General features: G+C 52.9%; 1 protein-coding gene and 2 long non-coding RNA genes across 4 annotated transcripts in view; 1 reads left to right on the top strand and 2 right to left on the bottom strand.

The window, feature by feature from the left end:
• Nucleotides 1-25,018, top strand: part of LOC124302986 (calponin homology domain-containing protein DDB_G0272472-like) — a 100,360-nt gene that overhangs the window by 57,337 nt on the left and 18,005 nt on the right. The gene's annotated exons all lie outside the window — the stretch shown is intronic.
• Nucleotides 1,708-9,698, bottom strand: LOC124302991 (uncharacterized). Its single transcript, XR_006907804.1, has 4 exons — nt 9,593-9,698; nt 9,197-9,328; nt 2,060-2,191; nt 1,708-1,795 (listed from the first exon to the last, which is right to left on the bottom strand). It is a non-coding gene; the product is annotated as an uncharacterized LOC124302991 (long non-coding RNA).
• LOC124302992 (uncharacterized) lies at nt 11,808-18,687 on the bottom strand. The gene is made up of 3 exons (XR_006907805.1): nt 18,635-18,687; nt 12,128-12,232; nt 11,808-11,871 (listed from the first exon to the last, which is right to left on the bottom strand). It is a non-coding gene; the product is annotated as an uncharacterized LOC124302992 (long non-coding RNA).

Below are 25,018 nucleotides of genomic sequence, written 5' to 3'. Positions count from 1 at the left end.
TCACATCTGTGACCTCCACAGCTAGTGCTGATGCATCGACCACAGAATCATCCAACGCTACGACGGTCAAATCAGAGACCTCCACGGCGAGTGCAGATGCATCGACCACAGAGTCTTCCAACGCTACAACGGTCTCGTCGGAGTTGTCCACGACAAGTGCGGAGGCGTCAACTACTGAATCTTCAAACGCTACGACGGTCACGTCAGAGACCTCCACAGCTAGTGCCGATGCATCGACCACAGAGTCTTCCAACGCTACGACGGTCACATCAGAGACCTCCACAGCAAGTGCCGATGCATCGACCACAGAGTCTTCCAACGCGACATCGGTCTCGTCGGAGTCGTCCACGACAAGTGCAGAGGCGTCAACTACTGAATCTTCAAACGCTACGACGGTCACATCAGAGACATCTACAGCGAGTGCCGATACTTCAACTACAGAATCATCCAATGCTACAACGGTCTCGTCGGAGACATCCTCGACAAATGCGGAGGCGTCAACTACTGAATCTTCAGAAGCTACGACGGTCACATCAGAGACCTCCACAGCTAGTGCTGATGCATCGACCACAGAGTCTTCCAACGCTACGACGGTCACATCAGGGACCTCCACATCCAGTGCCGATGCATCGACCACAGAGTCTTCCAACGCTACAACGGTCCTGTCGGAGTCGTCCACGACAAGTGCAGAGGCGTCAACTACTGAATCTTCAAACGCTACGACGGTCACATCAGAGACATCTACAGCGAGTGCCGATGCTTCAACTACAGAATCATCCAATGCTACGACGGTCACATCAGTGACCTCCACAGCTAGTGCTGATGCATCGACCACAGCGTCTTCCAACGCTACGACGATCACATCGGGGACCTCCACATCAAGTGCCGATGCATCGACCACAGAGTCTTCCAACGCGACAACGGTCTCGTCGGAGTCGTCCACGACAAGTGCAGAGGCGTCAACTACTGAATCTTCAAACGCTACGACGGTTACATCAGAGACATCTACAGCGAGTGCCGATGCTTCAACTACAGAATCATCCAATGCTACAACGGTCTCGTCGGAGACATCCTCGACAAATGCGGAGGCGTCCACTACTGAATCTTCAGAAGCTACGACGGTCACATCAGAGACCTCCACAGCTAGTGCTGATGCATCGACCACAGAGTCTTTCAACGCTACGACGGTCACATCAGGGACCTCCACATCAAATGCCGATGCATCGACCACAGAGTCTTCCAACGCTACAACGGTCTCGTCGGAGTCGTCCACGACAAGTGCAGAGGCGTCAACTACTGGATCTCCAAACGCTACGACGGTCACATCAGAGACATCTACAGCGAGTGCCGATGCTCCAACTACAGAATCAACCAATGCTACGACGGTCTCATCAGTGACCTCCACAGCTAGTGCTGATGCATCGACCACGGAGTCTTCCAACGCTACGACAATCACATCAGAGACCTCCACAGCGAGTGCCGATGCTTCAACTACAGAATCATCCAATGCTACAACGGTCTTGTCGGAGATGTACACGACAAATGCGGAGGCGTCAACTACTGAATCTTCAGAAGCTACGACGGTCACATCAGAGACCTCCACAGCTAGTGCTGATGCATCGACCACAGAGTCTTCCAACGCTACGACGGTATTATCAGGGACCTACACATCAAGTGCCGATGCATCGACCACAGAGTCTTCCAACGCTACAACCGTCTCGTCGGAGTCGTCCACGACAAGTGCGGAGGCGTCAACTACTGAATCTTCAAACGCTACGACGGTCACATCAGAGACCTCCACAGCAAGTGCCAATGCATCGTCCACAGAGTCTTTCAACGCTACGACGGTCACATCAGAGACCTCTACAGCAAGTGCCGATGCACCGACCACAGAGTCTTCCAACCCTACAACGGTCACATCAGAGACCTCTACAGCGAGTGCCGATGCTTCAACTACAGAATCATCCAATGCTACGACGGTCACATCAGTGACCTCCGAAGCTAGTGCTGATGCATCGACCACAGAGTCTTCCAACGCTACGACGGTCACGACAGAGACCTCCACAGCAAGTGCCGATGCATCGACCACAGAGTCATCCAACGCTACAACGGTCTCGTCGGAGTCGTCCACGACAAGTGCAGAGGCGTCAACCACTGAATCTTCAAACGCTGCGACGGTCACATCAGAGACCTCTACAGCGAGTGCCGATGCTTCAACTACCGAATCATCCAATGCTACAATTATTGTCAACGTCAACAATAAGACACTATCATCAGCGACGATTATTGTCAACGATCTATCCTCAACAAGCCAATCTTCTGAACCGACCGATAAAGGTTGGACGGATTCATCCGAGAGAATTGTTTTCGACGCTATATATTCAACCACCGAACCCTCGGGAACTCTAAGCCAGTCAGGAGCGGCGACAGATAACAGTGAATTGTCTTCGTCAACCGAATCGATTGACAAAGGAACCGATGTATCCGGAGCAAAAAAAGCCAGTGATGAAACATCGAACAACATGTCTACTGCCGGAAAGAGCATAGCAATAATAGAGAAGACTCCCGTCAGCGTGAACCGATCTAGCAGTGTGAGCAGAGCAAGTAGCGATTGTGAGGAAGATGACGATGATACAGATTTGACATCGGAGGAGATTTACGATGATTCTATTAACTCGTCAGAGGAAGATTCATGTCAAGAAAGCACAGACGAGTCGGAAGATTCATCGACGACGACAGCCGAAATAACATCGACGACCGAAACTGCTGACTTGACTACCGTTGCGTCTGGAACAACTGACGTTGAAAACGACGCTACAACAACCGAATACTCCGACGTCACAACAGTAACATCGGAGACCACTACGGCGAGTGCTGATGCTTCCACTACGGAATCATCCAATGCTACGACGGTCACATCAGTGACCGCCACAGCTAGTGCTGATGAAACGACCACAGAATCATCCAATGCTACGACGGTCACATCAGTGACCTCCACAGCTAGTGCTGATGCGTCGACCAAAGAGTCTTCCAACGCTACGACGGTCACATCAGAGACCTCACCATCAAGTGCCGATGCATCGACCACAGAGTCTTCCAACGCTACAACGGTCTCGTCGGAGTCGTCCACGACAAGTGCAGAGGCGTCAACTACTGAATCTTCAAACGCTACGACGGTCACATCAGAGACCTCCACAGCTAGTGCCGATGCAACGACCACAGAGACTTCCAACGCTACAACGGTCTCGTCGGAGACGTCCACGACAAATGCGGAGGCGTCAACGACTGAATCTTCAGAAGCTACGACGGTCACATCAACGACCTCTACAGCGAGTGCCGATGCTTCAACTACAGAATCATCCAATGCTGCGACGGTCACAACAGTGACCTCCACAGCTAGTGCTGATGCATCGACCACAGAGTCTTCCGACGCTACGACGGTCACATCAGAGACCTCCACATCAAGTGCCGATGCATCGACCACAGAGTCTTCCAACGCTACAACGGTCTCCTCGGAGTCGTCCACGACAAGTCCAGAGGCGTCAACTACTGAATCTTCGAACGCTACGACGGTCACATCAGAGACCTCGACAGCGAGTGTCGATGCTTCAACTACGGAATTATCCAATGCTGCGACGGTCACATCAGTGACCTCCACGGCTAGTGCTGATGCATCGACCACAGAGTCTTCCGACGCTACGACGGTCACATCAGAGACCTCCACAGCAAGTGCCGTCGCATCGACCACAGAGACTTCCAACGCCACAACGGTCTCGTCGGAGACGTCCACGACAAATGCGGAGGCGTCGACTACTGAATCTTCAAACGCTACGACGGTCACAACAGAGACCCCTACAGCTAGTGCTGATGCATCGACCACAGAGTCTTCCAACGCTACGACGGTCGCGTCAGTGACCTCCACATCAAGTGCCGATGCATCGACCACAGAGTCTTCCAATGCTACGGCGGTCACATCAGAGACATCCACAGCAAGTGCCGATGCATCGACCACCGAGTCTTCCAACGCCACAACGGTCTCGTCGGAGACGTCCACGACAAATGCGGAGGCGTCAACTACTGAATCTTCAGAAGCTGCGACGGTCACATCGGAGACCTCTACAGCGAGTGCCGATGCTGCAACTACAGAATCATCCAATGCTACGACGGTCACATCAGTGACCTCCACAGCTAGTGCTGATGCATCGACCACAGAGTCTTCCAACGCTACGACGGTCACATCAGAGACCTCCACAGCAACTGCCGTCGCATCGACCACAGAGACTTCCAACGCTACAACGGTCTCGTCGGAGACGTCCACGACAAATGCGGAGGCGTCGACTACTGAATCTTCAAACGCTACGACGGTCACATCAGAGACCTCGACAGCGAGTGCCGGTGCTTCAACTACAGAATCATCCAATGCTACGACGGTCACATCAGTGACCTCCACAGCTAGTGCTGATGCATCGACCACGGAGTCTTCCAACGCTACAACGGTCACATCAGAAACCCCTACAGCGAGTGCCGATGCTTCAACTACAGAATCATCCAATGCTGCGACGGTCACATCAGTGACCTCCACAGCGAGTGCCGATGCTTCAACTACAGAATCATCCAATGCTACGACGGTCACATCAGAGACCTCTACAGCGAGTGCCGATGCTTCAACTACAGAATCATCCATTGCTACGACGGTCACATCAGTGACCTCCACAGCTGGTGCAGATGCATCAACCACAGAATCATCCAATGCTACGACGGTCACATCAGTGACCCCCACAGCTAGTGCTGATGCATCGACCACAGAGTCTTCCAACGCTACGACGGTCACATCGGAGACCTCTACGGCGAGTGCCGATGCTTTAACTACAGAATTATCCAATGCTACGACGGTCACATCAGTGACCACCACAGCTAGTGCTGATGCATCGACCACAGAGTCTTCCAACGCTACGACGGTCACATCAGAGACCTCCACAGCAAGTGCCGTCGCATCGACCACAGAGACTTCCAACGATACAACGGTCTCGTCGGAGACGTCCACGACAAATGCGGAGGCGTCGACTACTGAATCTTCAAACGCTACGACGGTCACATCGGAGACCTCGACAGCGAGTGCCGATGCTTCAACTACAGAATCATCCAATGCTACGACGGTCACATCAGTGACCTTCACAGCTAGTGCTGATGAATCGACCACAGAATCATCCAATGCTACGACGGTCACATCAGTGACCTCCACAGCTAGTGCTGATGCATCGACCACGGAGTCTTCCAACGCTACAACTGTCACATCAGAGACCTCTACAGCGAGTGCCGATGCTTCAACTACAGAATCATCCAATGCTACGACGGTCACATCAGTGACCACCACGTCTAGTGCTGATGAATCGACCACAGAATCATCCAATGCTGCGACAGTCACTTCAGTGACCTCCACAGCTAGTGCTGATGCATCGACCACAGAGTCTTCCGACGCTACGACGGTCACATCAGAGACCTCCACAGCAAGTGCCGTCGCATCGACCACAGAGACTTCCAACGCTACAACGGTCTCGTCGGAGACGTCCACGACAAATGCGGAGGCGTCGACTACTGAATCTTCAAACGCTACGACGTTCACAACAGAGACCTCGACAGCGAGTGCCGATGCTGCAACTACAGAATCATCCAATGCTACGACGGTCACATCAGCGACCTCCACAGCTAGTGCTGATGAATCGACCACAGAATCATCCAATGCTACGACGGTCACATCAGTGACCTCCACAGCTAGTGCTGATGCATCGACCACAGAGTCTTCCAACGCTACGACGGTCACATCAGAGACCTCCACAGCAACTGCCGTCGCATCGACCACAGAGACTTCCAACGCTACAACGGTCTCGTCAGAGACGTCCACGACAAATGCGAAGGCGTCGACTACTGAATCTTCAAACGCTACGACGGTCACATCAGAGACCTCGACAGCGAGTGCCGGTGCTTCAACTACAGAATCATCCAATGCTACGACGGTCACATCAGTGACCTCCACAGCTAGTGCTGATGCATCGACCACGGAGTCTTCCAACGCTACAACGGTCACATCAGAAACCCCTACAGCGAGTGCCGATGCTTCAACTACAGAATCATCCAATGCTACGACGGTCACATCAGAGACCTCCACAGCAAGTGCCGTCGCATCGACCACAGAGACTTCCAACGCTACAACGGTCTCGTCGGAGACGTCCACGACAAATGCGGAGGCGTCGACTACTGAATCTTCAAACGCTACGACGTTCACAACAGAGACCTCGACAGCGAGTGCCGATGCTTCGACTACAGAATCATCCAATGCTTCGACGGTCACATCAGTGACCCCCACAGCTAGTGCTGATGCATCGACCACGGAGTCTTCCGAAGCTACAACGGTCACATCAGAGACCTCTACAGCGAGTGCCGATGCTTTAACTACAGAATCATCCAATGCCACGACGGTCACATCGGTGACCTCCACAGCTAGTGCTGATGAATCGACCACAGAATCATCCAATGCTACGACGGTCACATCAGTGACCTCCACAGCCAGTGCTGATGCATCCACTACAGAGTCTTCCAACGCTACAACGGTCTCGTCGGAGTCGTCCACGACAAGTGCAGAGGCGTCAACTACTGAATCTTCAAACGCTACGACGGTCACATCAGAGACCTCCACAGCTAGTGCCGATGCATCGACCACAGAGACTTCCAACGCTACGACGGTCACATCAGAGACCTCCACAGCTAGTGCTGATGCGTCGACCACAGAGTCTTTCAACGCTACGACGGTCACATCAGAGACCTCCACATCAAGTGCCGATGCATCGACCACAGAGTCTTCCAATGCTACGGCGGTCACATCAGAGACATCCACAGCAAGTGCCGATGCATCGACCACAGAGTCTTCCAACGCCACAACGGTCTCGTCGGAGACGTCCACGACAAATGCGGAGGCGTCAACTACTGAATCTTCAGAAGCTACGACGGTCACATCGAAGACCTCTACAGCGAGTGCCGATGCTGCAACTACAGAATCATCCAATGCCACGACGGTCACATCGGTGACCTCCACAGCTAGTGCAGATGCATCGACCACAGAATCGTCCAATGCTACGACGGTCACATCAGTGACCTCCACAGCTAGTGCTGATGCATCGACCACGGAGTCTTCCGAAGCTACAACGGTCTCGTCGGAGTCGTCCACGACAAGTGCAGAGGCGCCAACTACTGAATCTCCAGACGCTACGTCGGTCACATCAGTGACCTCCACAGCTAGTGCTGATGCGTCGACCACAGAGTCTTTCAACGCTACGACGGTCACATCAGAGACCTCCACATCAAGTGCCGATGCATTGACCACAGAGTCTTCCAATGCTACAACGGTCTCGTCGGAGTCGTCCACGACAAGTGCAGAGGCGTCAACTACTGAATCTTTAAACGCTACGACGGTCACATCAGAGACCTCCACAGCTAGTGCCGATGCATCGACCACAGAGACTTCCAACGCTATAACGGTCTCGTCGGAGTCGTCCACGACAAGTGCGGAGGCGTCAACTACTGAATCTTCAAACGCTACGACGGTCACATCAGAGACCTCTACAGCGAGTGCTGATGCTTCAACTACAGAATCATCCAATGCTACGACGGTAACATCAGTGACCTCCACAGCTAGTGCTGATGCATCGACCACGGAGTCTTCCAACGCTACGACAATCACACCGGAGACCTCTACAGCGAGTGCCGATGCTTCAACTACAGAATCATCCAATGCTACGACGGTCACATCAGTGACCTCCACAGCTAGTGCTGATGCTTCGACTACAGAGTCTTCCAACGCTACGACGGTCACATCAGAGACCTCTACAGCAAGTGCCGATGCATCGACCACAGAGTCTTCCAACGCTACGGCCGTCACATCAGAGACATCCACAGCAAGTGCCGATGCATCGACCACAGAGTCTTCCAACGCCACAACGGTCTCGTCGGAGACGTCCACGACAAATGCGGAGGCGTCAACTACTGAATCTTCAGAAGCTACGACGGTCACATCGGAGACCTCTACAGCGAGTGCCGATGCTGCAACTACGGAATCATCCAATGCTACGACGGTCGCATCAGCGACCTCCACAGCTAGTGCAGATAAATCGACCACAGAATCATCCAATGCTACGACGGTCACATCAGTGACCTCCACAGCTAGTGCTGATGCATCGACCACGGAGTCTTCCAACGCTACAACGGTCACATCAGAGACCTCTACAGCGAGTGCCGATGCTTCAACTACAGAATCATCCAATGCTACGACGGTCACATCAGTGACCTCCACAGCTAATGCTGATGCGTCGACCACAGTGTCTTCCAACGCCACGACGGTCACATCAGAGACCTCCACATCAAGTGCCGATGCATCGACCACAGAGTCTTCCAACGCTACAACGGTCTCGTCGGAGTCGTCCACGGCAAGTGCAGAGGCGTCAACTACTGAATCTTCAAACGCTACGACGGTCACATCAGAGACCTCCACGGCTAGTGCCGATGCATCGACCACAGGGACTTCCAACGCTACGACGGTCTCGTCGGAGTCGTCCACGACAAATGCGGAGGCGTCAACTACTGAATCTTCAGAAGCTACGACGGTCGGATCAGAGACCTCGACAGCGAGTGCCGATGCTTCAACTACGGAATCATCCAATGCTACGACGGTCACATCAGTGACCTCCACAGCTAGTGCTGATGCATCGACCACGGAGTCTTCCAACGCTACAACGGTCACATCAGAGACCGCTACAGCGAGTGCCGATGCTTCAACTACAGAATCATCCAATGCTACGACGGTCACATCAGTGACCTCCACAGCTAGTGCTGATGCATCGACCACAGAATCATCCAATGCTACGACGGTCACATCAGTGACCTCCACAGCTAGTGCTGATGCATCGACCACAGAGTCTTCCGACGCTACGACGGTCACATCAGAGACCTCCACAGCAAGTGCCTTCGCATCGACCACAGAGACTTTCAACGCTACAACGGTCTCGTCGGAGACGTCCACGACAAATGCGGAGGCGTCGACTACTGAATCTGCAAACGCTACGACGGTCACATCAGAGAACTCGACAGCCAGTGCCGATGCTTCAACTACAGAATCATCCAATGCTACGACGGTCACATCAGTGACCTCCACAGCAAGTGCCGATGCTTCAACTACAGAATCATCCAATGCTACGACGGTTACATCAGTGACCTCCACAGCTAGTGCTGATGAATCGACCACAGAGTCTTCCAACGCTACGACGGTCACATCAGGGACCTCCACATCTAGTGCCGATGCATCGACCACAGAGTCTTCCAACGCTACAACGGTCTCGTCGGAGTCGTCCACGACAAGTGCGGAGGCGTCAACCACTGAATCTTCAAACGCTACGACGGTCACATCAGAGACCTCTACAGCGAGTGCCGATGCTCTAACTACAGAATCATCCAATGCTACGACGGTCACGTCAGTGACCTCCACAGCGAGTGCCGATGCTTCAACTACAGAATCATCCAATGCTACGACGGTCACATCGGAGACCTCGACAGCAAGTGCCTATGCTTCAACTACAGAATCATCCAATGCTACGACGGTCACATCAGTGACCTCCACAGCTAGTGCTGATGAATCGACCACAGAATCATCCAATGCTGCGACGGTCACATCAGTGACCTCCACAGCTAGTGCTGATGCATCGACCACAGAGTCTTCCGACGCTACGACGGTCACATCAGAGAACTCGACAGCGAGTGCCGATGCTTCAACTACAGAATCATCCAATGCTACGACGGTCACATCAGTGACCTCCACAGCGAGTGCCGATGCTTCAACTACAGAATCATCCAATGCTACGACGGTTACATCAGTGACCTCCACAGCTAGTGCTGATGAATCGACCACAGAATCATCCAATGCTACGACGGTCACATCAGTGACCTCCACAGCCAGTGCTGATGCATCGACTACAGAGTCTTCCAACGCTACAACGGTCACATCTGAGACCTCCACATCAAGTGCCGATGCATCGACCACAGAGACTTCCAACGCTACAACGGTCTCGTCGGAGACATCCACGACAAATGCGGAGGCGTCATCTACTGAATCTTCAGAAGCTACGACGGTCACATCAGAGACCTCTACAGCGAGTGCCGATGCTTCGACTACAGAATCATCTATTGCTACGACGGTCGCATCAGTGACCTCCACAGCTAGTGCTGATGCATCGACCACAGAGTCTTCCAACGCTACGACGGTCACATCTGAGACCTCCACATCAAGTGCCGATGCATCGACCACAGAGTCTTCCAACGCTACAACGGTCTCGTCGGAGTCGTCCACGACAAGTGCAGAGGCGTCAACTACTGAATCTTCAAACGCTACGACGGTCACATCAGAGACCTCCACAGCTAGTGCCGATGAAACGACCACAGAGACTTCCAACGCTACAACGGTCTCGTCGGAGACGTCCACGACAAATGCGGAGGCGTCAACTACTGAATCTTCAAACGCTACGACGGTCACATCAGAGACCTCGACAGCGAGAGTCGATGCTTCAACTACGGAATTATCCAATGCTGCGACGGTCACATCAGTGACCTCCACAGCTAGTGCTGATGCATCGACCACAGAGTCTTCCGACGCCACGACGGTCACATCAGAGACCTCCACAGCAAGTGCCGTCGCATCGACCACAGAGACTTCCGACGCCACAACGGTCTCGTCGGAGACGTCCACGACAAATGCGGAGGCGTCGACTACTGAATCTTCAAACGCTACGACGGTCACAACAGAGACCCCCACAGCTAGTGCTGATGCATCGACCACAGAGTCTTTCAACGCCACGACGGTCGCATCAGTGACCTCCACAGCTAGTGCTGATGCATCGACCACAGAGTCTTCCAACGCTACGACGGTCACATCAGAGACCTCCACATCAAGTGCCGATGCATCGACCACAGAGTCTTCCAACGCTACAACGGTCTCGTCGGAGTCGTCCACGACAAGTGCGGAGGCGTCAACCACTGCATCTTCAAACGCTACGACGGTCACATCAGAGACCTCTACAGCGAGTGCCGATGCTTTAACTACAGAATCATCCAATGCTACGACGGTAACGTCAGTGACCTCCACAGCTAGTGCTGATGCATCGACCACGGAGTCTTCCAACGCGACTACAATCACACAAGAGACCTCTACTGCGAGTGCCGATGCTTCAACTACAGAATCATCCAATGCTACGACGGTCACATCAGCGACCACCACAGCCAGTGCTGATGAATCGACCTCAGAATCATCCAATGCTGCGACGGTCACATCAGTGACCTCCACAGCGAGTGCCGATGCTTCAACTACAGAATCATCCAATGCTACGACGGTCACATCAGAGACCTCTACAGCGAGTGCCGATGCTTCAACTACAGAATCATCCATTGCTACGACGGTCACATCAGTGACCTCCACAGCTAGTGCAGATGCATCGACCACAGAATCATCCAATGCTACGACGGTCACATCAGTGACCCCCACAGCTAGTGCTGATGCATCGACCACAGAGTCTTCCAACGCTACGACGGTCACATCGGAGACCCCTACAGCGAGTGCCGATGCTTTAACTACAGAATCATCCAATGCTACGACGGTCACATCAGTGACCACGATAGCTAGTGCTGATGCATCGACCACAGAGTCTTCCAACGCTACGACGGTCACATCAGAGACCTCCACAGCAAGTGCCGTCGCATCGACCACAGAGACTTCCAACGATACAACGGTCTCGTCGGAGACGTCTACGACAAATGCGGAGGCGTCGACTACTGAATCTTCGAACGCTACGACGGTCACATCGGAGACCTCGACAGCGAGTGCCGATGCTTCAACTACAGAATCATCCAATGCTACGACGGTCACATCAGTGACCTTCACAGCTAGTGCTGATGAATCGACCACAGAATCATCCAATGCTGCGACGGTCACATCAGTGACCTCCACAGCTAGTGCTGATGCATCGACCACAGAGTCTTCCAACGCTACGACGGTCACATCAGAGACCTCCACATCAAGTGCCGACGCATCGACCACAGAGTCTTCCAACGCTACAACGGTCTCCTCGGAGTCGTCCACGACAAGTCCAGAGGCGTCAACTACTGAATCTTCAAACGCTACGACGGTCACATCAGAGACCTCGACAGCGAGTGCCGATGCTTCAACTACGGAATTATCTAATGCTACGACGGTCACATCAGTGACCTCCACAGCTAGTGCTGATGCATCAACCACGGAGTCTTCCAACGCTACAACTGTCACATCCGAGACCTCTACAGCGAGTGCCGATGCTTCAACTACAGAATCATCCAATGCTACGACGGTCACATCAGTGACCACCACAGCTAGTGCTGATGAATCGACCACAGAATCATCCAATGCTGCGACAGTCACTTCAGTGACCTCCACAGCTAGTGCTGATGCATCGACCACAGAGTCTTCCGACGCTACGACGGTCACATCAGAGACCTCCACAGCAAGTGCCGTCGCATCGACCACAGAGACTTCCAACGCTACAACGGTCTCGTCGGAGACGTCCACGACAAATGCGGAGGCGTCGACTACTGAATCTTCAAACGCTACGACGGTCACAACAGAGACCTCGACAGCGAGTGCCGATGCTTCGACTACAGAATCATCCAATGCTACGACGGTCACATCAGTGACCTCCACAGCTAGTGCTGATGCATCGACCACGGAGTCTTCCGAAGCTACAACGGTCACATCAGAGACCTCTACAGCGAGTGCCGATGCTTTAACTACAGAATCATCCAATGCCACGACGGTCACATCGGTGACCTCCACAGCTAGTGCTGATGAATCGACCACAGAATCATCCAATGCTACGACGGTCGCATCAGTGACCTCCACAGCCAGTGCTGATGCATCTACTACAGAGTCTTCCAACGCTACAACGGTCTCGTCGGAGTCGTCCACGACAAGTGCAGAGGCGTCAACTACTGAATCTTCGAACGCTACGACGGTCACATCAGAGACCTCCACAGCTAGTGCCGATGCATCGACCACAGAGACTTCCAACGCTACGACGGTCACATCAGAGACCTCCACAGCTAGTGCTGATGCGTCGACCACAGAGTCTTTCAACGCTACGACGATCACATCAGAGACCTCCACATCAAGTGCCGATGCATCGACCACAGAGTCTTCCAATGCTACAACGGTCTCGTCGGAGTCGTCCACGACAAGTGCAGAGGCGTCAACTACTGAATCTTTAAACGCTACGACGGTCACATCAGAGACCTCCACAGCTAGTGCCGATGCATCGACCACAGAGACTTCCAACGCTACAACGGTCTCGTCGGAGTCGTCCACGACAAGTGCGGAGGCGTCAACTACTGAATCTTCAAACGCTACGACGGTCACATCAGAGACCTCTACAGCGAGTGCTGATGCTTCAACTACAGAATTATCCAATGCTACGACGGTCACATCAGTGACCTCCATAGCTAGTGCTGATGCATCGACCACGAAGTCTTCCAACGCTACGACGGTCACATCAGAGACCTCCACAGCAACTGCCGTCGCATCGACCACAGAGACTTCCAACGCTACAACGGTCTCGTCGGAGACGTCCACGACAAATGCGGAGGCGTCGACTACTGAATCTTCAAACGCTACGACGGTCACATCAGAGACCTCGACAGCGAGTGCCGGTGCTTCAACTACAGAATCATCCAATGCTACGACGGTCACATCAGTGACCTCCACAGCTAGTGCTGATGCATCGACCACGGAGTCTTCCAACGCTACAACGGTCACATCAGAAACCCCTACAGCGAGTGCCGATGCTTCAACTACAGAATCATCCAATGCTACGACGGTCACATCAGTGACCTCCACATCTAGTGCTGATGCATCGACCACAGAATCATCCCATGCTACGACGGTCGCATCAGTGACCTTCACAGCTAGTGCTGATGCATCGACTACAGAGTCTTCCAACGCTACGACGGTCACATCAGAGACCTCCACAGCAAGTGCCGTCGCATCGACCACAGAGACTTCCAACGCTACAACGGACTCGTCGGAGACGTCCACGACAAATGCGGAGGCGTCGACTACTGAATCTTCAAACGCTACGACGGTCACATCAGAGACCTCGACAGCGAGTGCCGATGCTTCAACTACAGAATCATCCAATGCTACGACGGACACATCAGTGACCTCCACAGCGAGTGCCGATGCTTCAACTACAGAATCATCCAATGCTACGACGGTCACATCAGTGACCTCCACAGCTAGTGCTGATGATTCGACCACAGAATCATCCAATTCTACGACGGTCACATCAGTGACCTCCACAGCTAGTGCTGATGCATCGACTACAGAGTCTTTCAACGCTACAACGGTCTCGTCGGAGTCGTCCACGACAAGTGCAGAGGCGTCAACTACTGAATCTTCAAACGCTACGACGGTCACATCAGAGACCTCCACAGCTAGTGCAGATGCATCGACCACAGGGACTTTCAACTCTACGACGGTCACATCAGAGACCTCCACAGCAAGTGCCGATGCATCGACCACAGAGTCTTCCAACGCTACGGCGGTCACATCAGAGACATCCACAGCAAGTCCTGATGCATCGACCACAGAGTCTTCCAACGCCACAACGGTCTCGTCGGAGACGTCCACGACAAATGCGGAGGCGTCAACTACTGAATCTTCAGAAGCTACGACGGTCACATCGGAGACCTCTACAGCGAGTGCCGATGCTGCAACTACAGAATCATCCAATGCTACGACGGTCACATCAGCGACCTCCACAGCTAGTGCTGATGAATCGACCACAGAATCATCCAATGCTACGACGGTCACATCAGTGACCTCCACAGCTAGTGCTGATGCATCGACTACAGAGTCTTCCAACGGTACGACGGTCACATCAGAGACCTCCACATCAAGAGCCGATGCATCGACCACAGAGTCTTCCAACGCTACAACGGTCTCGTCGGAGTCGTCCACGACAAGTGCAGAGGCGTCAACTACTGAATCTTCAAACGCTACGACGGTCACATCAGAGACCTCCACAGCTAGTGCCGATGCATCGACCATAGAGTCTTCCAACGCTACGGCGGTCACATCAGAGACATCCACAGCAAGTCCTGATGCATCGACCACAGAGTCTTCCAACGCCACAACGGTCTCGTCGGAGACGTCCACGACAAATGCGGAGGCGTCAACTACTGAATCTTCAGAAGCTACGACGGTCACATCGGAGACCTCTACAGCGAGTGCCGATGCTGCAACTACAGAATCATCCAATGCTACGACGGTCACATCAGCGACCTCCACAGCTAGTGCTGATGAATCGACCACAGAATCATCCAATGCTACGACGGTCACATCAGTGACCTCCACAGCTAGTGCTGATGCATCGACTACAGAGTCTTCCAACGGTACGACGGTCACATCAGAGACCTCCACATCAAGTGCCGATGCATCGACCACAGAGTCTTCCAACGCTACAACGGTCTCGTCGGAGTCGTCCACGACAAGTGCAGAGGCGTCAACTACTGAATCTTTAAACGCTACGACGGTCACATCAGAGACCTCCACAGCTAGTGCCGATGCATCGACCATAGAGACTTCCAACGCTACGACGGTCACATCAGAGACCTCCACAGCAAGTGCCGATGCATCGACCACAGAGTCTTCCAACGCTACAACGGTCTCGTCGGAGACGTCCACGACAAATGCGGAGGCGTCAACTACTGAATCTTCAAACGCCACGACGGTCACATCAGTGACCACCACAGCTAGTGCTGATGAATCGACCACAGAATCATCCAATGCTGCGACGGTCACTTCAGTGACCTCCACAGCTAGTGCTGATGCATCGACCACAGAGTCTTACGACGCTACGACGGTCACATCAGAGACCTCCACAGCAAGTGCCGTCGCATCGACCACTGAGACTTCCAACGCTACAACGGTCTTGTCGGAGACGTCCACGACAAATGCGGAGGCGTCGACTACTGAATCTTCAAACGCTACGACGGTCACAACAGAGACCTCGACAGCGAGTGCCGATGCTTCGACTACAGAATCATCCAATGCTACGACGGTCACATCAGTGACCTCCACAGCTAGTGCTGATGCATCGACCACGGAGTCTTCCGAAGCTACAACGGTCACATCAGAGACCTCCACAGCAAGTGCCGTCGCATCGACCACAGAGACTTCCAACGCTACAACGGTCTCGTCGGAGACGTCCACGACAAATGCGGAGGCGTCGACTACTGAATCTTCAAACGCTACGACGGTCACAACAGAGACCTCGACAGCGAGTGCCGATGCTTCGACTACAGAATCATCCAATGCTACGACGGTCACATCAGTGACCTCCACAGCCAGTGCTGCTGCATCTACTACAGAGTCTTCCAACGCTACAACGGTCTCGTCGGAGTCGTCCACGACAAGTGCAGAGGCGTCAACTACTGAATCTTCAAACGCTACGACGGTCACATCAGAGACCTCCACAGCTAGTGCCGATGCATCGACCACAGAGACTTCCAACGCTACGACGGTCACATCAGAGACCTCCACAGCTAGTGCTGATGCGTCGACCACAGAGTCTTTCGTCGCTACGACGGTCACATCAGAGACCTCCACAGCGAGTGCTGATGCTTCAACTACAGAATCATCCAATGCTACGACGGTAACATCAGTGACCTCCACAGCTAGTGCTGATGCATCGACCACGGAGTCTCCCAACGCTACGACAATCACACCGGAGACCTCTACAGCGAGTGCCGATGCTACAACTACAGAATCATTCAATGCTACGACGGTCACATCAGTGACCTCCACATCTAGTGCTGATGCATCGACCACGGAGTCTTCCAACGCTACGACAATCACACCGGAGACCTCTACAGCGAGTGCCGATGCTTCAACTACAGAATCATCCAATGCTACGACGGTCACATCAGTGACCTCCACATCTAGTGCTGATGCATCGACCACGGAGTCTTCCAACGCTACGACAATCACACCGGAGACCTCTACAGCGAGTGCCGATGCTTCAACTACAGAATCATCCAATGCTACGACGGTCACATCAGTGACCTCCACATCTAGTGCTGATGCATCGACCACGGAGTCTTCCAACGCTACGACAATCACACCGGAGACCTCTACAGCGAGTGCCGATGCTTCAACTACAGAATCATCCAATGCTACGACGGTCACATCAGTGACCTCCACAGCTAGTGCTGATGAATCGACCACAGAATCATCCAATGCTACGACGGTCACATCAGTGACCTCCACAGCTAGTGCTGATGCATCGACTACAGAGTCTTCCAACGCTACGACGGTCCCATCAGAGACCTCCACAGCAAGTGCCGTCGCATCGACCACAGAGACTTCCAACGCTACAACGGACTCGTCGGAGACGTCCACGACAAATGCGGAGGCGTCGACTACTGAATCCTCAAACGCCACGACGGTCACATCAGAGACCTCGACAGCGAGTGCCGATGCTTCAACTACAGAATCATCCAATGCTACGACGGTCACATCAGTGACCTCCACAGCTAGTGCTGATGCATCAACCACGGAGTCTTCCGAAGCTACAACGGTCACATCAGAGACCTCGACAGCGAGTGCCGATGCTTCGACTACAGAATCATCCAATGCTACGACGGTCACATCAGTGACCTCCACAGCTAGTGCTGATGCTTCGACTACAGAGTCTTCCAACTCTACGACGGTCACATCAGAGACCTCTACAGCAAGTGCCGATGCATCGACCACAGAGTCTTCCAACGCTACGGCGGTCACATCAGAGACATCCACAGCAAGTGCCGATGCATCGACCACAGAGTCTTCCAACGCCACAACGGTCTCGTCGGAGACGTCCACGACAAATGCGGAGGCGTCAACTACTGAATCTTCAGAAGCTACGACGGTCACATCAGAGACCTCCACAGCTAGTGCCGATGCATCGACCATAGAGTCTTCCAACGCTACGGCGGTCACATCAGAGACATCCACAGCAAGTCCTGATGCATCGACCACAGAGTCTTCCAACGCCACAACGGTCTCGTCGGAGACGTCCACGACAAATGCGGAGGCGTCAACTACTGAATCTTCAGAAGCTACGACGGTCACATCGGAGACCTCTACAGCGAGTGCCGATGCTGCAACTACAGAATCATCCAATGCTACGACGGTCACATCAGCGACCTCCACAGCTAGTGCTGATGAATCGACCACAGAATCATCCAATGCTACGACGGTCACATCAGTGACCTCCACAGCTAGTGCTGATGCATCGACTACAGAGTCTTCCAACGGTACGACGGTCACATCAGAGACCTCCACATCAAGTGCCGATGCATCGACCACAGAGTCTTCCAACGCTACAACGGTCTCGTCGGAGTCGTCCACGACAAGTGCAGAGGCGTCAACTACTGAATCTTCAAACGCTACGACGGTCACATCAGAGACCTCCACAGCTAGTGCCGATGCATCGACCATAGAGACTTCCAACGCTACGACGGTCACATCAGAGACCTCCACAGCAAGTGCCGATGCATCGACCACAGAGTCTTCCAACGCTACAACGGTCTCGTCGGAGACGTCCACGACAAATGCGGAGGCGTCAACTACTGAATCTTCAAACGCCACGACGGTCACATCAGTGACCACCACAGCTAGTGCTGATGAATCGACCACAGAATCATCCAATGCTGCGACGGTCACTTCAGTGACCTCCACAGCTAGTGCTGATGCATCGACCACAGAGTCTTCCGACGCTACGACGGTCACATCAGAGACCTCCACAGCAAGTGCCGTCGCATCGACCACTGAGACTTCCAACGCTACAACGGTCTCGTCGGAGACGTCCACGACAAATGCGGAGGCGTCGACTACTGAATCTTCAAACGCTACGACGGTCACAACAGAGACCTCGACAGCGAGTGCCGATGCTTCGACTACAGAATCATCCAATGCTACGACGGTCACATCAGTGACCTCCACAGCTAGTGCTGATGCATCGACCACGGAGTCTTCCGAAGCTACAACGGTCACATCAGAGACCTCCACAGCAAGTGCCGTCGCATCGACCACAGAGACTTCCAACGCTACAACGGTCTCGTCGGAGACGTCCACGACAAATGCGGAGGCGTCGACTACTGAATCTTCAAACGCTACGACGGTCACAACAGAGACCTCGACAGCGAGTGCCGATGCTTCGACTACAGAATCATCCAATGCTACGACGGTCACATCAGTGACCTCCACAGCCAGTGCTGCTGCATCTACTACAGAGTCTTCCAACGCTACAACGGTCTCGTCGGAGTCGTCCACGACAAGTGCAGAGGCGTCAACTACTGAATCTTCAAACGCTACGACGGTCACATCAGAGACCTCCACAGCTAGTGCCGATGCATCGACCACAGAGACTTCCAACGCTACGACGGTCACATCAGAGACCTCCACAGCTAGTGCTGATGCGTCGACCACAGAGTCTTTCGTCGCTACGACGGTCACATCAGAGACCTCCACAGCGAGTGCTGATGCTTCAACTACAGAATCATCCAATGCTACGACGGTAACATCAGTGACCTCCACAGCTAGTGCTGATGCATCGACCACGGAGTCTCCCAACGCTACGACAATCACACCGGAGACCTCTACAGCGAGTGCCGATGCTACAACTACAGAATCATTCAATGCTACGACGGTCACATCAGTGACCTCCACATCTAGTGCTGATGCATCGACCACGGAGTCTTCCAACGCTACGACAATCACACCGGAGACCTCTACAGCGAGTGCCGATGCTTCAACTACAGAATCATCCAATGCTACGACGGTCACATCAGTGACCTCCACATCTAGTGCTGATGCATCGACCACGGAGTCTTCCAACGCTACGACAATCACACCGGAGACCTCTACAGCGAGTGCCGATGCTTCAACTACAGAATCATCCAATGCTACGACGGTCACATCAGTGACCTCCACATCTAGTGCTGATGCATCGACCACGGAGTCTTCCAACGCTACGACAATCACACCGGAGACCTCTACAGCGAGTGCCGATGCTTCAACTACAGAATCATCCAATGCTACGACGGTCACATCAGTGACCTCCACAGCTAGTGCTGATGAATCGACCACAGAATCATCCAATGCTACGACGGTCACATCAGTGACCTCCACAGCTAGTGCTGATGCATCGACTACAGAGTCTTCCAACGCTACGACGGTCCCATCAGAGACCTCCACAGCAAGTGCCGTCGCATCGACCACAGAGACTTCCAACGCTACAACGGACTCGTCGGAGACGTCCACGACAAATGCGGAGGCGTCGACTACTGAATCCTCAAACGCCACGACGGTCACATCAGAGACCTCGACAGCGAGTGCCGATGCTTCAACTACAGAATCATCCAATGCTACGACGGTCACATCAGTGACCTCCACAGCTAGTGCTGATGCATCAACCACGGAGTCTTCCGAAGCTACAACGGTCACATCAGAGACCTCGACAGCGAGTGCCGATGCTTCGACTACAGAATCATCCAATGCTACGACGGTCACATCAGTGACCTCCACAGCTAGTGCTGATGCTTCGACTACAGAGTCTTCCAACTCTACGACGGTCACATCAGAGACCTCTACAGCAAGTGCCGATGCATCGACCACAGAGTCTTCCAACGCTACGGCGGTCACATCAGAGACATCCACAGCAAGTGCCGATGCATCGACCACAGAGTCTTCCAACGCCACAACGGTCTCGTCGGAGACGTCCACGACAAATGCGGAGGCGTCAACTACTGAATCTTCAGAAGCTACGACGGTCACATCGGAGACCTCTACAGCGAGTGCCGACGCTGCAACTACAGAATCATCCAATGCTACGATGGTCACATCAGCGACCTCCACAGCTAGTGCTGATGAATCGACCACAGAATCATCCAATGCTACGACGGTCACATCAGTGACCTCCACAGCTAGTGCTGATGCATCGACTACAGAGTCTCCCAACGGTACGACGGTTACATCAGTGACCTCCACAGCTAGTGCTGATGCATCGACCACAGAGTCTTCCAACGCTACGACGGTCACATCAGGGACCTCCACATCAAGTGCTGATGCATCGACCACAGAGTCTTCCAACGCTACAACGGTCTCGTCGGAGTCGTCCACGACAAGTGCGGAGGCGTCAACCACTGAATCTTCAAACGCTACGACGGTCACATCAGAGACCTCTACAGCGAGTGCCGATGCTTCAACTACAGAATCATCCAATGCTACGACGGTCACATCAGTGACCACCACAGCCAGTGCTGATGAATCGACCTCAGAATCATCCAATGCTACGACGGTCACATCAGGGACCTCCACATCAAGTGCCGATGCATCGACCACAGAGTCTTCCAACGCTACAACGGTCTCGTCGGAGTCGTCCACGACAAGTCCAGAGGCGTCAACTACTGAATCTTCAAACGCTACGACGGTCACATCAGAGACCTCGACAGCGAGTGCCGAAGCTTCAACTACGGAATTATCCAATACTACGACGGTCACATCAGTGACCTCCACAGCTAGTGCTGATGCATCGACCACGGAGTCTTCCAACGCTACAACTGTCACATCAGAGACCTCTACAGCGAGTGCCGATGCTTCAACTACAGAATCATCCAATGCTACGACGGTCACATCAGTGACCACCACAGCTAGTGCTGATGAATCGACCACAGAACCATCCAATGCTGCGACGGTCACTTCAGTGACCTCTACAGCTAGTGCTGATGCATCGACCACAGAGTCTTCCGACGCTACGACGGTCACATCAGAGACCTTCACAGCAAGTGCCGTCGCATCAACCACAGAGACTTCCAACGCTACAACGGTCTCGTCGGAGACGTCCACGACAAATGCGGAGGCGTCGACTACTGAATCTTCAAACGCTACGACGGTCACAACAGAGACCTCGACAGCGAGTGCCGATGCTTCGACTACAGAATCATCCAATGCTACGACGGTCACATCAGTGACCTCCACAGCTAGTGCTGATGCATCGACCACGGAGTCTTCCGAAGCTACAACGGTCACATCAGAGACCTCGACAGCGAGTGCCGATGCTTCGACTACAGAATCATCCAATGCTACGACGGTCACATCAGTGACCTCCACAGCTAGTGCTGATGCTTCGACTACAGAGTCTTCCAACGCTCCGACGGTCACATCAGAGACCTCCACATCAAGTGCCGATGCATCGACCACAGAGTCTTCCAACTCTATGACGGTCACATCAGAGACCTCTACAGCAAGTGCCGATGCATCGACCACAGAGTCTTCCAACGCTACAACGGTCTCGTCGGAGACGTCCACGACAAGTGCGGAGGCGTCAACTACTGAATCTTCAAACGCTACGACGGTCACATCAGTGACCTCCACAGCTAGTGCTGACGCATCGACCACGGAGTCTCCCAACGCTACAACGGTCACATCAGAGACCTCTACAGCGAGTGCCGATGCTTCAACTACAGAATCATCCAATGCTACGACGGTCACATCAGTGACCTCCACAGCTAGTGCTGATGCATCGACCACAGAGTCTTCCAACGCTACGACGGTCACATCAGAGACCTCCACAGCGAGTGCCGATGTATCAACTACCGAATCCTCTAACGCTACAACGGTCACATCAGAGACTTTCACACCAAGTGCTGAGGTGTTGACCACGGAGTTCCCTAACCTCACAAATGCTTCATCTGAAACCACGTCTACAATGTCTGTCAATAGCCCATCACGTGTAGTTGTGTCTGAAGTGTCGAACGTTACTACCGTTAATGCTTCAACCTCCACTGATTCGTCGACTGATAGTCATACCCAAACGATAGATTACAACGACGACGGCAATTCATCTCTCCTAATTGATACCCCACCAGTTGTCCCATTCGATAATTCCTCTACTTCAGGCAATGAACTCAGTGATCCCAACGTATCGATTATCAGCATGAATACTCCGGTTAGGCATGAGTCACCGCTAAATCGCGTTACCACGCGCTCACCTGATCCAGTGTCCTTCAGTAACGACCCATCGTCATATGTTTCACTCAATAGCAATGTGGGCAACCGCCAACTTTCTGTTGATAAACACGACGATTTAGAACTTGTTGGCATCGATTCAGAAGCATTAGACTCAGAAATTACATTCAATGGTATCGTCCGAACCGCGCACCCACAGCATCATAGGAACCTGCATGAAATTGGTTCCTTTGGCAAGTCCGGCGCACGGACGGATGTTGGTGCATCCAAAATTGACGGTCAGAATTTGGACGTTTCACAGATTGAGAAACTGCACGTAAACGATGCTGTCAACAAGTACGGCTCATCAAATAATGTTGGCATCCAGAAAACCAGCGGTCAGAATCTTAACGCTCAACGGTCCACGAACATACAAATGAACGGAATCATTGGCAAGACTGGCACTCCGATCGATGCTATCTCATCGAAAATAGACGGTCAGAATACTGACACACAACAATCAGACAAGCTGCAGACGAACGGTGCTGTAGCTAACCCTGGCACCCCGATGGACGTTGGCTCATACACATCTAACGGTCAAAACCGTGAGACTCAGCAATTTGAGAAGCTACAGGTGAATGGCGCTGTAGGAAAGACCGGCGCACCGATTGATGTTGGCTCATCCATAATCAGTGGTCAGAACGCTCACCCTCAACGGTTTAGGGACCTCCAAATGAATCGAATCATTAGCAAGCCTGGCACACCGATCGATGTTATATCATCCAAAATAGACGGTCAGAATTATGACACTCAACAATCAGACAAGCTGCAGACGAACGGTGTTGTAGCTAACTCCGGCACCCCGATGAACGTTGGCTCATACACATCTAACGGTCAGAACGGTGAGACTCAGCAATTTGAGGAGCTACAGGTGAATGGCGCTGTAGGAAAGACCGGCGCACCGATTGACGTTGGCTCGTCCAAAATCAGTGGTCAGAACGCTCACCCTCAACGGTTTAGGGACCTCCAAATGAATCGAATCATTAGCAAGCCTGGCACACCGATCGATGTTATATCATTCAAAATAGACGGTCAGAATTATGACACTCAACAATCAGACAAGCTGCAGACGAACGGTGCTGTAGCTAACCCTGGCACCCCGATGGACGTTGGCTCATACACATCTAACGGTCAGAACGGTGAGACTCAGCAATTTGAGGAGCTACAGGTGAATGGCGCTGTAGGAAAGACCGGCGCACCGATTGACGTTGGCTCGTCCAAAATCAGTGGTCAGAACGCTCACCCTCAACGGTTTAGGGACCTCCAAATGAATCGAATCATTAGCAAGCCTGGCACACCGATCGATGTTATATCATCCAAAATAGACGGTCAGAATTATGACACTCAACAATCAGACAAGCTGCAGACGAACGGTGCTGTAGCTAATTCCGGCACCCCGATGAACGTTGGCTCATACACATCTAACGGTCAGAACGGTGAGACTCAGCAATTTGAGGAGCTACAGGTGAATGGCGCTGTAGGAAAGACCGGCGCACCGATTGACGTTGGCTCGTCCAAAATCAGTGGTCAGAACGCTCACCCTCAACGGTTTAGGGACCTCCAAATGAATCGAATCATTAGCAAGCCTGGCACACCGATCGATGTTATATCATCCAAAATAGACGGTCAGAATTATGACACTCAACAATCAGACAAGCTGCAGACGAACGGTGCTGTAGCTAACCCTGGCACCCCGATGGACGTTGGCTCGTACACATCTAACGGTCAAAACGGTGAGACTCGGCAATTTGAGAAGCTACAGGTGAATGGCGCTGTAGGAAAGACCGGCGCACCGATTGATGTTGGCTCATCCATAATCAGTGGTCAGAACGCTCACCCTCAACGGTTTAG

Source organism: Neodiprion virginianus, chromosome 4 (genome assembly GCF_021901495.1).
Source record: "Neodiprion virginianus isolate iyNeoVirg1 chromosome 4, iyNeoVirg1.1, whole genome shotgun sequence".
NCBI lineage: Eukaryota > Metazoa > Arthropoda > Insecta > Hymenoptera > Diprionidae > Neodiprion > Neodiprion virginianus.
This window is presented reverse-complemented; position numbering and strand designations above follow the sequence as displayed.